The sequence below is a fragment of the Apteryx mantelli genome, chromosome 2, assembly GCF_036417845.1.
Source record: "Apteryx mantelli isolate bAptMan1 chromosome 2, bAptMan1.hap1, whole genome shotgun sequence".
NCBI lineage: Eukaryota > Metazoa > Chordata > Aves > Apterygiformes > Apterygidae > Apteryx > Apteryx mantelli.
The window spans coordinates 129,028,835-129,042,453 of NC_089979.1; the positions used below are offsets into that span (position 1 = coordinate 129,028,835).

Genomic DNA, 13,619 nt, shown 5'->3' on the forward strand with positions numbered 1-13,619 from the left:
CATAAAATGAGACAGTCTTTGGCATGCTATATGAGAGGGGAATAAAGAATAAAGCTCTTTGGATGATGTGTTGTTGTTGCAAACAGCCAAAGGAAAATCAGCCATTTATTAGTTCTAATCAAAATATACCTAAACAAAAATGAAATCTCAAATTATGCATTGCTAAATATTGAACGGATGCTTTCCTTATGCTTTGGTCGTATTCTCTATTTTTGTCATTGTTTTAAATTGCTGCGAAGAAGCCACTTATTTTTCTGTGCAGTAGGGTCCAATGATGCTGGGGCGGGGGGCTTCATATTTAAGATTTTAAAATGCATTTTGTTTTGGTGCAGTGGAGTCAGAAATTCAGCTCACAAATAAGTGATGCTGGTTGTGGTAGGGAGGAGAAAAAGGAAGTTAAGAAAGTTGAATTATTTTTATACGGATTTTATTTCTCTTGCTCTGAATATTGGAGTGTTTGTCTCCAAAAGACTTCAGTTAATCTATACAGGATCACACTTTCTCTCTTTATCTGTCTTTCTAGCAGATATATTAGCAGGCTGTTTCCCCATTGCTATTTTTCCCCTATGGTTAGATTGTTTTCAGTGATGTGGCTACAATGTAGGAAGTTTTGAAGTGGAAGTAATCAAAATTATTTTCACTGGTTGCAAACCATTCCAGTAATATGTCTGCGAAGTTATCTTTATGTACCTACTATACTATAAAAGCATATGAACTTTTGCACTGCTGGCTCATGGAGGCTGCAGATAATTTGGGATTTTCTCCATTTTGGTCTACGAATGCTAGTTTTCACTTGATACTGATGGAAAGTAAGCAAATTCTATAGAGATGGAATATTTTATTTATATTTAAGCATAGTGTTTCACATAGCGACTCATGTATATATGTAGGTGATGCAATGATAAAGCAGGAAAAAGAAAAGTTGTTTTTAAAGGAATACTTCATTAGAGACAATATCATGCTACTGGCCACAATTAAGGACTTGCACTCTTTCTTTACCTAGAAGATTTTTTTATCAATATAAAAATTTTAATGGGCAAAATATATCATGTCTAGTAATGATCCTTCATGATAGTGCCTGAGATTACCAAAACCCAAGATTACAGAACTCTAATTTTGTCTTGTTTGTTTACTGTTTTGTACTTTTGCATTTGTAAAAGAAGATATTCAGAGCTGTGAGTTGCTTTCTGTTGTTTAAAGCACGCTTATGACTTTTGTCATCTCTTTATCTTTAGCAGCACTGGGTTTGCTTTTCTTCTTGTAGTCCATTTCTTTAAAGACCAAGTCATGTCAATTTTAAAATATGTATATTTTGTCTGAACTTCTGGAAAAAATAGATTGTCATAGTGGTTGATCCAGAACCCATCAGCCTGCTTAAATCTTCCCATTTACCTGCAGAGCTTTAGAGGAGACCTGCAGTACCTAAATGTGTTGGTCTGGCGGTGTCCTTTCCACATAACTAAATTGATCTGAATGCTTCCTATACTTGCCTAACTAATTGTATATCGCTGCCATGCAAAGCAGACTGATTTAAGAGTGTCTGTGTTTTGTTAAACATATTGAAGTTTGTGAAGTCCATAGTGGTGTGCTCCCGTAACAGAGGTCAAAAGCAAGAGCAAGTCAGAAGCCTGAAGGCGTTGTTTCCTTAGAGGATTTGCCAAAATGTTAATACTAGACTTTTTGAGAAAAGAGGAATAGTTTCTCCTGTTACGTATTTTCATGGACGTAGGTAATGCTATATAAAGTGCTTCATCAGAAATGCAAACTAATGCATCAACCCCTTACCATAACTTATTAACGCTGTTATGGATATAATTTATTAACTACAGAAAAATGATTCAAAGTTGAAGGGAGAACAGTTATCATTTTCTGCCTCTGTCATTAGCAATACTCTATTTTGTGTCGGTACGGAAGGATTTCTGGTAAAGTATTTAAGCTGCTTTGCTATTTGCATGGCATCTCCAATGCAAAATTTAAGAATGGAAGACTGAGAATCCTCATCCTAACTTAGAATTTACAGCATTTTCATAGTTAACCTTGCATTTTGTGTCTTAAAAAATTGCTCTTATTTATTCAGAATACTGATATTTTGTGTACAAAAAAACAAGCAAACTATTTTTATAGTGCAGATATATTTAATGGCTCTAAAATATGTAGGCAGATGCACACTGTATTTGAGATCCAGTCTGTCTTAATTATAGAGCCTGGAAGACTTAATGGCATCTTTCACTTTAGTTTTATTTTTTTATTATTTTATTTTATTTTGCCATTTGTTTTCTTGTCACACTAAAACCTTGGGGTGAGCAGGTATGAGCTCTTCATACCCTCCTCTGTGTAAAAAACAAACAAACAAACAAACAAAAAAAAAACAAACAAAAAACCTCTGTGACTCTTGCTCTCATTAGGAGAGGTGAATACATGGTCTCTTTTGAAGTCACCGTGATTGCCTCACTCAGAGAATGCTGTAGCCACCCCTGAAGGCCAGGCTTACCACTTACTATATAAGCCTGCATCTCAGGGAATCCCTGTTGACATGAATTGGAGTCCTTAGGACAGGTTGGAGCAAATGCACGGCTCTGAATTATTCTCAGATTTTGGGATTCAGCAGGCAAGATAAAAGGACATTACAAATTTCCCATGGCAGTGCCAAGCCTTTTCTGGATTATGAGCTGCAGTGCATTTTCATACTTTTCCTTGGGTTTGCAGATTTTATTGCTAGCGACTAGCAGCGTATGCAGATGCTGAGTGAGACACTTCTCGTGTTTGATGTGCAAGGCTCGCTTCATTTGTTTCCTCTCCAGGCCTCTTTTGATGGGGAAAGAGACTTGGAATTTAATCTAGGGCTTAATTTTGGGCCATCTTTTGCATTCCATTAAACTGGTGCATCTCATGAGTGGCCTAGAACTCATTTCCCTCCTGTTTTGGCTCTTTAGTCTCCAAAGAGTTGTAAATAAATTGCTGTACCATCAATTCTTATTTCCAACCCCTTGCACAGACACTGTACTCCACCTCAGTCTGGTGGGAGCTGCTCTCAAGTGATCAGTTGGGCAGGCCTCTTGTGTTTATTTACTTAATGTTACTCCTTTCATCTCCCTACTCAATCTTAGTTCTAGCATTTTCATACTCATTTTCACTGTTTTGTTCTGTTTTGGTTTTTAATGCAAAAGTTTCTTGCTACTTTTGTAATTAAAAGAACTGAAACATTATTGACCCTATTTAGTCTGTCATTAATAAGCTTTTTGTTTTGTCCCTATTGACTTGTTCTCTCTCTGTCTGTTTCTATATATGTACATACATACATATATGCATATACATACACACATATATATATTTAGACAAGCTTTTATAGCAAGAGGAAAGCAACATGGGCTGTTTGCTTCAGAAAAGGCTTGAAATTCTCTCCATAATTCTGGAGCAAATTCAGTGTATGCTTTCGAATGTTTAGATGTACTCCTTGAGTTCCTGTAACCTTTTTTGTGAAAGGAAGATAACAAGTCCTCTACCAAACTAAGAGATTGCAGAGATTAAATAGTATGTAGGCATTGCTTTGAAAAATATGGCAGCGATCAAATGACATTGACTTTCCAATGGGTATTTTCTCACCTGAGCTGCTTTTATAAAAAGATTTTTTAAAAGATCTTGGTTAGTATTCACGAACAGGCTTGGGTTTTATCACTTTTTAATTTATCAAGCCACTCTAAAAGCATTTGTGAAGCAAAGTATTCTTTCTCTTCCCTCATAGTATCCCAAAATGTGAAGTGGGTTTTTTTTCTTTTTTTTTCTCATCCTTTGAAACTGCTTGTACCTAGCTGAACTCTCACTGATAGCCAGTGTGTTATCAATAAGAGGTTCAAGGTCTGACATATAGCATCTCATGGCTTTGTGTGTCTATATGGGGAGGAGGGGGTGTTGTTTGTTTGTTTTGTAGTAGAAATGCAGTATTTCCAAGGAATATATCCAGAACCAGTGATACATATGGACTTAGTCCTTTGTATGCATGATGATGATATTTTAAAATTTTGAAGATATTTGTTCCCTAACCCCAATATCTGCAATATCTCTTGCATAATTTTGCTCATGATGATCGGGGGAAGGACTTTTTCCAGTTAAAGAGATAGCCCACATGCATTTTGTAAAACGTTTGCACACACAGAGCAAGTGCTGCTATGGTACTGAAATCTGAATAGTTTGGCACTTGTAATAAATATAGCTATCCTGACTGCATTTTGATCAAACTTTCGTACTGTAATGAATGATTGACTGCCTGTGACATGGGCACAGTATATATCAAATACTTTCCTTTTTGTTCAATATCCTGTCCTGAATTTGCATGCTGTTTTATGCAGATATCCTGCAGACTTAATGCCGTCTGACAGAGATGCCAGGAAGGAAGCTTGCTTGGAACAGAAAAGTTTTTCACTTTACCTGATCCCTACATACCTGGCCATCATAGCAAATAAGTAGCAAAATAAAACTCCTCTTCAATCTCCTGGCTCCGGTTCTGAACACTCTTCAGCCCTTCGTGTGCCCCCCTCCCAAAATCAGAACCAAACACAAATTGCGGTTGCTAAAATTGAAATTTCTAGACCTGTAAATAAGCAAGGAGCAAGCTAGTAAAAGCTGCCAAAATACAGACTTTTTATGAGCATATTTGAAATCCTTCTTTACAAAACTGAAGGGGCTTTTCTGCCCTCCCCTTTTAATTTTACCTGTCTAGACCTGAGGTGAAGTCCTTGGATTTCTTTGTTGCTTGCGAGTCTCTCCTCTTTTCCCTTCTTTCTCTCCCCCTTCTCCTCCCCTCCCCCAATAATTAATAACCTCAGTAAGGAATGCAGCTCCTTTTTCTACTTTGGATGTTACCGTACTTTAGATTTTAAAGATGTCATTAATTATTTTAGAGAAGTAAGTCCTTGAGGGCCTGGACTCAGGTTTTGGCAGGCAGGGCCTTTTCAACCCACTCCCCAATTGCTCAAGAGCGTTCAGTCTTGTGTCTCTACAAGCTGACATGGGATCTCCATTTTTAAAACATTTTCCATTAACTATGAAAATTTGTGCCTTTTTTTTTTTTTTTTTTTGCGCCATCCAGCTATGGCGGGCATATGCTGTGAAGTACAGAGCCTGTTGCTGGTGGGGTTTGGGAACATTAAATACTAAAATACTAATATTGGTAGAGTTGTTGTTGGATCCTGGCCCCTAGAAATAGGGCAGCGCTGCAGAAGCCCCCCTGCAGCTCTTGTATGAGCCCCAGCAGACAGGCTGTGAATGGTGCTCGAGGCCTCGAGGTGAGCCTTAAAAGTTACGCTGGTGTGGAGGACACTCACAGGGTGGTTTTTTGTTTGTTTGTTTTTTGGTTTTTTTTTTAATGGTTAATCTTATAGATGCTTTGTCTTCTCTCTGTTACCTTATATCAATATTTATTTATTCAGTGTAAGCTCTGTATTAAGGCCTCTGAGTTAAATTTTGCTGCTGATTGACATCATAATGTCATGTTTAAGTTGAGGACAGTGAGTTGAGCTTAAAAACTCAAATTTCTTCATATTTTGGGCACTGATTTATATTCTTTATTTGTATCTAAAGATTCTCAGTGTTTATAGATGCACCATTCTAAAACTCCTCTTCATTAGAATTAAATATCATGATGAGATCAGAGTTGCCTCCTGAAAAAAATACAGGGCCTGGACTTACTGTGAGGAGGAGGAGGGATGTAGCATGTTTCTCAAATAAATGCCATTTCTGACTTTGGAGGACTCTGTAACGTGTCAGCGTGTCCCCTAGTAGCTGTGCTGTCGTGAGGTCTCACGCGTTTCTGCTTCTGAGACAGAGGACATGAGTCCAACAGGCAGACAGTGCTAGTGTTTATTTCATCCTTTTTTTTTTTTTCTTTCCTCTCTCCTCCAAGTCAGCTGTAGGGCGAGACTAGCATATAAGCAGCCGTCTTCGTCCAAGCTTTCCTGTGAACAGAGTACAAAATCTATTTATTTTTTTTTTTAAGGAATAGCAGTATTTCTGTGACTGTCCTCCCTACTTGCTCTGTGTTAACCACTTTGAATTATATCTCAGCAGTTTTGAGAACTGTCATGTGAATGATTATCTGCATCATATGGTCTTCAAGTTGTAGGGAAGTGACAGGATAAAAAAGGAACATAATACATTTTCTTCTGATGCGTTTTCCTTCTAAAATGTGCATATGTTGTAGAACTGAGCACTACTTGGCTTCTGTTTTCCCTGTCTTGGTGGTCCTGAAAAAAAGTATATAAAATAACTAGTATTTTAAATGTTTGCTGTGATGTTCTTCATTTTATATTTTTCTATATATAAAAGCCCTTTTTTTTTTTTTTTTTTTTTTTTTTACAGTTAGTGGGTTTGGAGGCAGTGAAGTAATACAGTGCTACAAAATTCTGTATTCATTCCTATTTCTCACATACTTCTTAACACAGTCAGGCAATTCCTGGCCTAAGGCAACCCTTGATTTTTCCATAACTTTATTAGAGGGTTAACAAGCCACTCCTCCAGTGTTCCTTAAAGCAAGACTACAAATAAGTCTTTTTTTTTTTCTTCCTTCTTATTGGCAAATTTTTGGCTATAGAGTACTGTACAAGTATAAACAACATGAGAGATCCTTTAACATAACATGAGCCTTTAGTCGCTTTGCTCCCAAGCTTTGGAACTCATTGCCAATTGAAGCAAGGAAAGCTCTGACTGTTGGGACTTTTAAATCTAGACTTAAAAGTTATTTGTTCTGTTTAGCATTTTTAAAATGATTCTATTAGGAATTGTATGTGCTTCAGTTTTAATTTTAACTCATAATGATTGTAAAGCACCATGGGATGCTTGCATGAAGGGCGCTACAGAAATCCAAGATTGCATTGTAGTGTGTTATGTATTGTATTATTACATGGTGCCAGAGTTGGACCGTGGACAATTCATACAGAAAGTGTTTGAATACTTAGCTAAAGATAAGGAGTGTATGTGTGTGTTGGGGGGGACTGTCTCTTCTTGCTTGTTTTCCCCCTTTTCACTGTCAGTTATTTTATTAAACTAAATTAACATGGCAGTTATTCCCTAAGAAATGCCAGCATAATTTACTGCTGCAAAGGGGCTCAAAATGTAAACCAGATGATAAACTAAAAATAAAAAAGTCCACATTAAGATTTAATTGCACTTCCCTTTCTATATTATGTTCTTATGTAAAATACATTACAAAACAGTACTTTCTTTATCACTTCCTTCACTTTTAGCTGAATTTCATTAACAATAAAGAAATATATTGTCTCTGTTTCAGCAATGTCACTTGACAGTTAATCCCTTAACTTGATGTACATGTTTTTAAGGGTGTTTTTTTTTTTTTTTTTTTTTTTTTTTTTTTTTTTTTTTTTTTAATAAGGAACATGATAGCACTGACTGGAGCCAAGTATTGCACAACCATGTGATTTGGAAGTTTCCCAGCTCGCAGCTTTGCCAGTGCAGGTCAATTCACACCTGCCACACTCATGCCATTCTGGTCCTCATGTTACTTTTCCGCGGTGGTTGTCAGAGGTAGAGAGAGTTGTGCGTGCGGCTTCTTTCTCTTCCTCCCCCCACCCCCCCTCCAAATGTGTGGTAAACCTTGCATATTGGAAGTGTCTGCTCAGGAATTAAATGGAGTTTAATTTCTGTCCATTAGGAAACTGCTATCCACATAGCCAATTAAGCTTTCTATTTAAAGGGCAAGTGGATACGTATGTCTACATCTCTGCAAACCAGTCACAGCAGTGATTAAGACCTTCCCTAACTGGTTCAGTTATTACTAGTGGTGGTGGGAGGCACAGAGATCAGTGTGGTTATAAAACCTACCCAAAAGCTGAGCAAATTCTGGAGGTGCTGTAGCCTTATTGTTAGCGGGTTTAAAGCTGATGTATGCTGGTGTTACGGCACACGGTGGTGTAGACATAAAGATTCGCCTGGAGAAAACTGAGTTCATAATAATCTTTTACTTGACAGGAATGAAAGCAAAGCAGGACCCAATTCTTGAGTGGTAGTACTAAGAGATACCTCTCGCCTTGACAGACCAGACTCATTTCAATTCTTGGCTCTAACCATACCTTAGAAAAAAAGAGATAAAAGAGATGTATTCATCCAAGACTCTGAGCAAAACTCTCAAACCTTGCTCCTGCCCCCCCCCCTTTTTTTTAATTAATAATTAGATTCTTCCTTTTTCTTTCTAGGGGACATGGTAGGAAATCCTAAGGTGAGGGTGAGCTTTGTCTCTCTTTCCTTGGACACTTCTTTAAGAACAACAAAAATGGTATCAGATTCCTCTGGTGCCTTGCAGCATTTATCAGAGGACAGGTTTTTCAGGACAGCAGCAACCTCAGACCTGCCTCACTGCAAGCCATGGAATAGACTAGTCGGAAAGAAAAAGTTCTGTTCCCCAAGGGTGGGAACACATGAAAGACTCTTCTCATAGACATGTCTTAATATATATATATTATTTTTTAAGTAGTTAAGATTTCCTACACTGAGAGTCTCAATTCTTTAATAAACTTCTAAAAAACAATTTCCCATGGGTCGGGGGAGGGCTGGCTAAAGCATAACCTGTGCCTGGCCTGGCCATCTTCTGAGCTTTTCCAAGGATTTGATACTTTTTTAGCAAACTGTTATGCAAAAGGATGGACTTTGATGATAAGACTGAGGCATTTGCAAAGGACCTCAGTATCAATTTCCTTCCTGGAGATGGAGAGGCTTCAGGTCTATAAGTTTACCTAGCATGTGTGTGTGCTTGGATTAGTATATCCAGACTCTCTGAGAATTGTGGGTTGTTATTGTGTTTTGTTTTGTTTTTTAATATACTTAACAATAAGATCCTACCAAAATATACTAGCCAGTTAGTATCTTTGTGGTTTTCCATTACTGGGATGCCCCCAAGTTCTCAAAAGCTCTGTTCCCTATTCTGCAATTTTTTTAAAGGAAAAGTTTTATTGTGACAGACCTAATCTAGATTTTTTTTTTTTTAATGTGGGACAACTACAAAAATATTTTGAATGAGTAGAACCTCAAACTGCATGTGTTCCACATACATATTCCACACACAAAGCTGTCTTTGGAGATACCTTCATCCAGTTTCACACTCTATCAATTCTTCAGAGCATCTAGACTTTTCACAAAATCTCTTGCCAGTGAAAGGCAGCAACACAGAGGAAAAACAAGCATCTTATCTAACCTAGAGTTGCTTGAAACGTCACCTGCATGTCATTTTACTTAGTAGTTAAGAATCCATAGAAAATTTTATGGTATAACTCCTTTTCCCTTTATTATAGCAAACTTTTACAATTTTCTCAGAAAAGAAAGGATTTCACTCATAGCTTTTAGCAAGATGAATATCCTCATAGAGTTGGGGTCTATATGATTGAGAGTAATCAAGAGTCTGAGTACAGGTGGCTCAGAGAGACACATGGCCTGAAACAATAAATCTGCCACTTAACCCTTTAACAGAACATAGGCAAAGGATGTTACGTTTGGCACTAGAGGGGTATTTAAGCAAGCAGTCAGGGGCATAAGAGATGTACTGACTAGGGGCAAAATCAATAAAGTTGAAACTAAAAGCTAGTCATACATTAAAAAAAAAAAAAAAAAAAAAACTTGTCAAATGGATTACCAGGGGATGTGGTGAAAGATCCAGCACAAGAAGTCTTCAGATCAATATGGGATGTTTGCTCTAGCTCAGCTACAGGTAACCTGATCAAATTCAGAAACTGCTGGATGAAATTCTAGGGTCTGTTTTATGTGAGTCCAAATAGATGTTCATAAGGGTCCCTTCTGGCTTTAAAAAAATCTGCAAAAACTTGTGTAAGAAAAGGAAAAGAGATCAAAGAAAGGGCTTATCCTAAACACCAAAAGAAATTCAGCAAGACAACTGTTAGTGCTACTGAGTCTGATGACTTCTTGTCTGGACATTGTGCCTTAGGGCTCAACTTCATGCCAAACATCTGATGCTTTGCCTAGCAGAACAGTGGAATCCGAGAAGAGACTTGCTGTAAAACATGTCCTATTTCCCAGCAAGGAAATCTTCCTTAGCTTGGTGGATAATACTAAGCAATTTTGAAGAGCCTTTTACAAAATCTGTAGAGGGAAATAAGCATTGCAGTTGGTTGAGGATAGATCAGTTATTAGCATCTCTCTTAGGAAAATGTATAGATACATTATATTTATACATATTATTACATTATATTATACATAATATTTATACAATATAATAAAAGCAATCCTCCTGACAGGAAGATTGAAGGTATGAAACCATGGGTTGAGACAAAGGAATACACTCTTCCTCCAAATCTTCCCCAGATCAGTCTGAGATCTCCAAGATCTGACCCCACCTATGCCAAACTTTATTCCTGTACAAGAAACACTGGTTTGCCTTGTAGGCGCATCCCTTGTGTGCAACCTGTGTTGTCCTCTTGGGCTCCAGCTTCCCTTGTCCTCATCCCCAACCGGCCAAGGAGAAGAGGCAAGCGTTGACAAATGCCAGCTGTGCATATCACGCTGCTCCGCTTGCTAATGTAGGAATAGGAGCAGGCTGGCGAGGGGGGCAGTTGGGGCTGAGGGCCCGGTCTCCACGACATGGGGCTGGGGAGGAGGGCTGGAGCACATCAGGGCAGCTCTGCCCTGGTCCCAGGGACTGAGACTGCTTATGGTTGGAGCTCAGCTTCCGATTTTGTACTTTCATCTCAAAGGGATTCTCCCTGGGTGCTCTCGGGCGGCTTTGTGATGGGAACCTGAGCTGGAATGACTAGGAGAGTCCGTTCAAAATGCATGCTCCTAATTCAAGCTAAAACAGTAATATAAAAGGATCCCTTAATCTAGCTACTTCGTAAGCTTTTTTGAGCAGATTCCTGGCTGAAATAGAGCTTTCCTTACCCGTGGACTCCTCTCTCTGGTGTCAGAGCACTTCCGGTGAAAGCACTGCAGAGTCAAAATTTTAGGGTTGCGTGAAAGTAAAGGACCATTTTCACTCAGTAAACCAAGAAATAACTTACTACGTTTTGCATTTTATATTTTATGCAACTTGGTTTAGGAAGGGTTTAGCCAGGAATATTTTTACTGTTAAGTACCCACCATTTATAAATAGTACATAATAAAAATTAGAATGCTGATAAAGAATCGTGTTGGACACCTGATGATGATGAAGACAAAAATGTCTCATGTTTCCCTATGATTTATGATTTGGGGTTGTGACTTCTTTTTCTTTCCTATTTTTTAAGTTTAGGGCAACATGCCATAAAGCTTGTAAAGCAGTTATGTTCTTCAAATCTGAATTAACATTTCCCACCTACCTAACTCTCTCTCTTAAGCTTTTAACCTTTGTAGATATAAGATTACTATCTTGGAAAGCAGCTTTTTATTTGAGCTTTATTTATATCCATCAGTGGGAGATGCTGGGAAAACATTGGGAGAATGCTGCTCTGTCATGCAGCAACTGGAAATTTATATTACAAAATGGTAAAAGCAGTGCAAGGATCTGTTCCTTCAGATGCTGAATCCTCATTTCTGCTTTTCAAAATCTTCTGGTGTGGGGGTATATGTATATATATATAATTTATTGGGGTTCTTTTTGTTTTATATCTTCCCTCATTAAATTCAATGTAGTTTTATGCTTACATTAATATGTACGTTCATAACCCTTAAAGACATCATAAGAAGGCAGAAAAGCAGGAGGCAATAATTTAGGCTGACAAGGATAGGAGGAAGGAGGAAAGAAGCATTTGTGTCTTGAAAAAAGCTTGTGTTGTCATTTTAAATCTGCCTTTAGGCAGTTTTGACTTATATGACCACCATTTGCCATGCAGATCCTTAATTCTCCTGACCCTGGCAACAGTATAGAGGTCAGATAGCCATCCCAGTGCAATGCCAAAGGCACAAACAAAAGGTTTTTTCTTCTCTGTCCATCTGTGGTTTTCTTCCTTATTCTATGTGTTTATAGGGCATATGACAAAAAATTCCATTGCATTACTTGCTATGGTTCAAGGTAATGGACCAACGAATTTAATGTAATTCTTCATATGCAATTAAGCTGTCCATTTGTGATTCCTTGTTCAAAAAACAACTAATGGCTGGGTATTTGGAGCTATAGGTCTGGTTTTATTCAAAGTGGCAGATGATAATTCTCTGCCATATCAGTACACTGAGAACAACATTTTGCCCTGGTTGTGTTTTTGTAGCATGTGGGCTGGCATGGGCTCAGACAGGCTAAAATGTTTCATTCGGGGGTAATAGTATGTTATCCATTTGGAGCTTGAATGTTCCATTCTCGTTTGAAAAACATTAATGTAGAGTCTCCTAAAAAAGAAACACTCCTAAGATTTCAACTTGCATTAAAATTGATGTTTGTGATTTCTATGCTTAAATCCACATGCTACAAAACAAAAGCTACTGATAGTGGCTAGTATCAGGGAAACAAAGTTCCTCTGTCCTTCTGCTTTGTGAAAATATCCCCCCCCCCCAAATCTTTAAGTTCTATTCTGTTTTGCAAATTTATCACTATTCAAACTAGATCTAGGGACAAAGGCTCATAGTTTTTTTCTTTCTTTCTTTCTTTGGTTGCAGCATTGGAACGTGCTACCCTGCTGGTGTCTAGGGATGTAAAGTGGAGGATTTATGGAAGTGAAAATAGAATAGAGCCTTAAAAGTTTGGCTCTAAAAAATGGAGCCAGTAGTTTGACAGATTGTTCAGTAAATGTTCATTTTATTGAGAATTATAAAAAAGGTGCTTAACGCCTCTGTGCCATTAATATAATACATTAAAAGGTTACTGTCAAGATTAGTGTTTCAGCTCTGAAAATTGACTGTAGGGTTTATGGGCAGCACTGTTCATATTCTGCTTGGAAGATGAGGTATCTTCTACTGCACTTGACAAAACCGTTACATTGTTATAAGGCTTTATATTGAAAAACTTGATAAAAAATAAAACATAAATAAAATCTCATTTGGAAAGAGGGAGAATTATTCCTGTCTGTCTTATAGCCCGATTTAACAGATGCAGATTTGTATGTAAAACAGTTGTGAAAATAGCCAGTGTCAAAGTAGTGCAAAATTAAACTTGTGGGGTGTTCTGTTTTCAGTGTCTGTTATTGTTGAAGTATTCCATTTCAAAAGCATGCGTTCCTTCCTACAGAAAAAGGAATCAGATTCCTTAGTTGAAATTAATTAGCATTCAGAAACCAGATAGCATGTTTTTGGGTATTCATGAGATCTCTGTTTGAAAAAATGTTTTTAACTTGTAGAAATGTGTTGCAACACACAGATGGGAAGAAAAAGAAAAAAAAAATCTCTTTAGCAAGCACTGTGTGTAAAAGGAATATTACATTTTGCATGCTCCTGATTACCCTGTGTAAACAGTTTTTGACATCTGTCTTTATAGTTTTCGAGGAGAGGAAGACTTTGTTAAAAGAACCATTTTTATACAGCAGTCACCATTTCAGTCTTGCTTTACCTGTATTATGAAAGCAGATGGTCTGCATGTCTTTTGAATATTTATAACTATCAAAAACAATCTCTTGCTATTCACCCTTAGGCTTATGAGATGTCAGGACTGTTCTGGTTGAAAAAAAATCATCTTGGGTGTTTACAGAAAGAGGATTACATTA

The 13,619-nt window shown here is 37.6% G+C and overlaps 1 protein-coding gene across 5 annotated transcripts in view; it reads left to right on the forward strand.

Annotated features, from left to right (window-relative positions):
* Nucleotides 1-13,619, forward strand: part of SATB1 (SATB homeobox 1) — a 76,571-nt gene that overhangs the window by 10,970 nt on the left and 51,982 nt on the right. The window lies entirely within an intron of this gene.